General features: G+C 40.3%; 1 long non-coding RNA gene across 1 annotated transcript; it reads left to right on the forward strand.

The window, feature by feature from the left end:
* Positions 1-280: 280 nt before the first annotated feature.
* On the forward strand, positions 281-4,902 carry LOC139954931 (uncharacterized). The gene is made up of 3 exons (XR_011788239.1): positions 281-1,116; positions 1,552-1,618; positions 3,891-4,902. It is a non-coding gene; the product is annotated as an uncharacterized lncRNA (long non-coding RNA).
* Positions 4,903-5,599: the final 697 nt, after the last annotated feature.

The raw sequence follows: 5,599 nt of genomic DNA on the forward strand, positions 1-5,599 counted from the left end.
ATATCGATAATTTTAAATGAGGTGTCCTTGATGTGATTACAAAGTACGTCAACTACACTGAATGAAATGCGCCTTTTTGCATCTACATGCTTTTCAAAATATCAATAATATGGTCTTCAATCACCTAATAAAATCATTACAGATTTCATTAAAACCTCGGAGACATTTATCACGTTGATATAATTTGCATTAAAACATTGAAAAGTCATCTTAAGAATAAGAATCCTTTTAAAAATTTCATACCATTCACACAGTTCCTTGTCTCGAAGAGTTTTGATTTGCCAAAGGAGAGTTCTTTCTGGCTACAAAATGTACCATCCCAGATGCCTTAGCTCCCTCGAAGAAGAGAAGGCTAACGATTGAAGGAACGGTGGACAAGGTAAACTTTTCCTCATTGAAAAGCCAAAATTTCAATGAAGTTTTTAATTACAGACACTCCAAACCCAAGTCTTGACATTAGCTTCAAAGGAGCATGCCATCAGTAGTTCCTGGTGGAGAAGGGCATCATGTCAAATAGCATTTTGGTCTCACAATACTGCGTCCTTGGGAGCAAAGTGTGATGGGGCATCAATGGCAAAACACAAAGGAACGGTGGCAAATATTTGCCATCAGTTGGATGTAATTTTCAGGGGTATTGTGACACATTGGAGGATAAAGTGGTTACCCACCCATTTTATGTCAAGCCCCTGCAATCAATCATCAATGAACGAGAAGATGAATTTGTGTCATTGATTACGCAACCATTCGCTTTAGAAAGGCCAAAGAGGATTTCAGTCCTGAAAGTGTTCATAATTATTAGAGCATCGTAACAAAGAGTAGGAAATTTGAATACTTTGACTGATGTTTTGTAACTAAATTACTTCTATATAACATTGAATTGTTTCTGGTTTTCTTGATTTCTTGAAATTGGTGTACGAGCTTAATTAAAGAAGGTTCGACATGGAAGAGGGGGGTGTAATTTTGTCAGACATGACAACGAAGAAGAAGATTTGTTGCAAGCTGTGGGGTCAACACGCATAATCTGTTGCGGGTTTCAGTGAAGGATCCACTGTGGAAATTATCAATATATTCAACGCAAGGCACCAGTTAAAAACGACCTCGCTCCCTGCAGTAAAGGTATGTATTTTATGCTAATATATACAATTGTACCACGTGCCTTCCATAGGTTTAACATGTTAAATTTCATTTCCTGGATGGTTTGACCTAAGATTTGCTCTTTGTTTCATACTTCTACTTCTTGTAAATGATTTTCTTTTGTGTAATGAAAAATCGAATCCAACCAGATATATCGGCCCAATTTCATGTACTATCCAGCCAAATCTGGATTCAGTGCATCCCTAGTAGTATGTGTTATAAAGCACCGTTAAAAGATTAAGATCTGATAAATTATCATTTCATTTGTTTAACGGGATTGCACCAATAAAGACAAAACTACCAATCCAAAAGATACGTACACTTACCCTCCCCAATAATAATGTTGACACCTTTATCACTTTCTCCAAGAACTAGCCCTCCATATAGACTCACATCATGTATGCCATTTTCTTACAGATACTTACCTACCAACAAAGAAGATCTGGGGATTTTGAAATCGTAGGGGTTGACTTAGAAGAGTAAGGTACGCTACCAATAATTTAACTTCATTCACAGTGAACGTTCTGTACAGTGTCGCTCCATATCATTCTTGAATGAGTGTTTGTGACGCCCTGCTTGTAAACAAGATATCTCAAAAAGTGAAGCTTGGTCAGTCAACAGGGATGATTAATTTATGCCATACTTGGGGGGGGGGGGGGTGGGTGTCCAATAATGAGTAAATGAATCATTCAGATTATGTTGCTCATGTCATGGATATTAATGAGGTCTCAGGATAGGCCAAAATCAACATTGCAATTACATGTCGTCCAGAAGGTGAAGTATTCACACTTAGTATCAGATATTCATGCGACCTATTATGTTTTTGAAATTGACATGCATATATATATCAGGACGCTGGGCTTAGCCTCATTTTCAAACAGAGTTTAGTATGCATGATAACTCAAAAAGATAATGATCGTTTAATGCCATACTTGGCGGGTGGGTGGTCCATGATGATCAGATGACCCCTTTTCATTGTGCTTTTTACGTGACCCGTCATACGGGATACAAAACGTCACGGCCAAACGGCACTACCAAACCATCCCATTCTTACAAACGAACCTCGGGTCAAGCGAGCCAAAAAAAAAATACATACGCTCACCGACCTGCAGAGACAAAACGCCCAACCCCCCCCCCCCCTGAAATATTAAAAAACTACAAAAGGACGACCAGCACGCAGCGAAACAAAACACCCTTCCCCAGCACACCACCGTCCAAAAAAGGCAGCCCTAGATAAACGGCGAAAATCGCCTTCGACCTGAAGGCGAATGTCACACTTCACCGCCTCCAGGACTGCCTGCCAACTGGCAAATTTCTCCCCTTTTCATTGTACTCCTAACCTGACAGGGTAAATTGTGGAAACCTTGTAACACTATAACTCAACAAGAAAGCATGTATTTATTTCATATTTAGTGTGTAGGTGGACCAAATTAGGTACAAGATACCAATTTTTTTTACTGGAAGACAGTCATTTAAGGTCTCCGCCGATCAACTTGCGGTAATGTACCAAAAACTGGAGAAGTGTGGGTTAACTTACTTCCCAGATGAACCACCCCTAACTTGCTTGTTATTTAAGCAGTTCTTTGTAGCGGTAACTGACCCAGGGTTGCCTTGTTCATATCATACTGCGTCGATGGGTCCCGGCGCTGTTTAGCAACAGAGAACCGCATAGTAGTACTCCAAACAGGGCGGTGCGTGTCATTTGCTCCGCTCTGATTGAGTTGCCCCCTGTTGACCTGTCACAGCCGGCCCTCGTTCACAGTTCGTTGCGGGATAGGGCCTTGAATGCAATTTTTGTACAGGGACGTCATCCTGTCGAAGTATGGCGTTCGGTGCATTCAAGGCTGAATGGTTGCAGGCTCCGTGACCTTGCATGGAGAATTGCACACGGTGCCTTGGTGACCAATCTGAAAAGGTATCACTGGCGATTGGGTGATGGACTGTGCCCGAGGACCGGCTGTGACAGCTTAGAGAGTACTGCCCATGTTTTTTGGCATTGCCCCTTTGTTTTGAACTTGTGGGAGTGGTTTCAGTCCTGGACCGACCGTTTAACGGGAGACCGTTCCTGGTCGGTAGGACAGGGTTTTGTTTTGTATGGATTAGATCCTCCAGTTGGTTCCGTTGCTGTGTTGCAGCGTATTATTTATGTTTGTTCTGTTGTAAAAAAACTTTTTGGAGGAATAGATGTGATGTTGTTTTTAGGGGGAAATTTGCCAGTTGGCAGGCAGTCCTGGAGGCGGTGAAGTCTGACATTCGCCTTCAGGTTGAAGGCGATTTTCGCCGTCTATCTAGGGCTGCCTTTTTTGGACGGTGGTGTGCTGGGGAAGGGTGTTTTGTTTCGCTGCGTGCTGGTCGTCCTTTTGTAGTTTTTTAATATTTCAGTGGGGGGTTGGGCGTTTTGTCTCTGCAGGTCGGTGAGCGTATGTACTTTTTTTGGCTCGCTTGACCTGAGGTTCGTTTGTAAGAATGGGATGGTTTGGTAGTGCCGTTTGGCCGTGACGTTTTGTATCCCGTATGACGGGTCACGTAAAAAGCACCTTGTAAAGACAATCAAAAATAAATCTAGAAAGATCTCGTATTAATGATGTTGGTGTACTACATAGACAAAACACGATGGTTTTGTTCTTGTTATTTTAGAAGTGGACCAAAATTACCAATAAAACTTCAACGGAAAAATGGATCAATAAAAAACCATGAGAGTAATATGATAACACTACACATTTTTACCTTATCCTTTTTCGTTCTCTTTTTCACAGAACCACAAGTTATGTCATGACTGAGTGTGGGAGTACATTTCAAATGTCCAAAACCATACTTGAGAGATATGACATGTCTCCAGATGACTTGCTGAACGTGATGCCAGTAAAGTGTCATTTAACGATGGAGAGAGAGGATATCAAGGAGCTGGAATTAAAATAGTCATATCCCTCTATCTTAACTTTCACATTTAATTTGGTTATTTTCAGATTTTAATCAACTCCATAAGTTTTTTTTTGGTTCAATCGATATCTTCAACGCCACATTTTATTTATTTCTTTTTAAGGTTTAATTCACATTTGAAACATATCTTTAACTTTGTTAGTTCCAAATTGTTTTAGCCAATATTTTATATCACCTTGTTATCCCTTGTCACCCTTTTTAACGAGTGCCATAATCATGTTTTTATAACCAGCAATTCCTGCCTTTTTAAAGTAATATAAAACCTATTTTCTTATCTGTTATTGATTTGTTTTCTAACTTTTTGTACTTCTTAATTTAATTCAGTACTTTTTAACATCATTTCATTCATTGACTTGAGTAAATAAACTTTGATAAACCTTCAAAAATACATTGCTGTTATATTTTTAAGCTCATATCAGCATGCTGTGTGAGCTACTGTTACAGTGCGGCGTCTATGACTATCCGACAACAATTGGTAAAAACGCTCCCACTTGCACAGTGTTTGATGGAATTTCATGAAACTTCGACACAAGGACCATTGGGTATAGGGCCATCAGAGATGGTCCTAACTTTTGGGTCACAGGTCACCTGTGGGCCGCAATGGAAATTTGGTGGAAATAAGCAAAATGCTTCTCCTACAGATTCCATGGTACAATGTTGAGGGTTTGTCACCAAGTTTTTACCTTCAGGGTGTTCATGAATTTGAGGTAGGTGGCCCGGGCCGCGGCCCTATATTTTCAAATTGCTTCCTCGGGATAAGCTTACGAGGGGTGTTCGGAAAATTGAGGTCAAATGTCATTTAGGGGGTCATCGGGGGTCATTCTTTGTTATATTTTCAAATATATCAAGATTTTAATGCATCATATTAAAAGTTGAACTGATAATTGTTGGGATTGTGTATGCTCAAAAGTTAATTACAATTAATCCCCATTGTTTAAAACAATCTCAGCCTTCACCTTTTTCCAAAGCTCCTTTCGTTTGTCTCTAAGTCTCTGCAGTGTTTGTTAACAATTGTGGTTAGGCTCTGCAGAGGCTGTTAGTGGAATTAAGGCAGGATTGGCAGTTGTTATTAACTGTTGAACTGTAAGCAAAAGAGCCCAATAACCATAAGCACTTGCCGATTCCTACAAGTCTTTGAGCCTGAGGTATGTAGGCAGCCAGCCAACATTTTGGGAAGGAGTGCTGCTCAGGTAGAGGGGAGAAAGTTTAATAGAGTAGGTCAGTGGTATTGTTTGAGAGAGTGTGTAAAATAGGATTTAAAGGGGGAAAATAGCAATTGCTAACGAAGGGGGGGGGGGTTATCCCTCATGGGCCCAAAATTGATGGATTCTGAAAAATGGCCTGAAATTTGGTGGGCCATCAAGTTTTGTGGGCCCCACATTTTTCAGCTTGAAAAGGTATGAGCTTCTGCACCATTGGTGCTCTAGTTTGTTCTAAATTGCACATTCATATTCACCACTGTGAAGATATGTTAACTAGAAGTTTCTACACAAAATGTACATTTCACGTATCAGAAATACTTTTC

The sequence above is a fragment of the Apostichopus japonicus genome, chromosome 17 (assembly GCF_037975245.1).
Source record: "Apostichopus japonicus isolate 1M-3 chromosome 17, ASM3797524v1, whole genome shotgun sequence".
NCBI classification, from domain to species: domain Eukaryota; kingdom Metazoa; phylum Echinodermata; class Holothuroidea; order Aspidochirotida; family Stichopodidae; genus Apostichopus; species Apostichopus japonicus.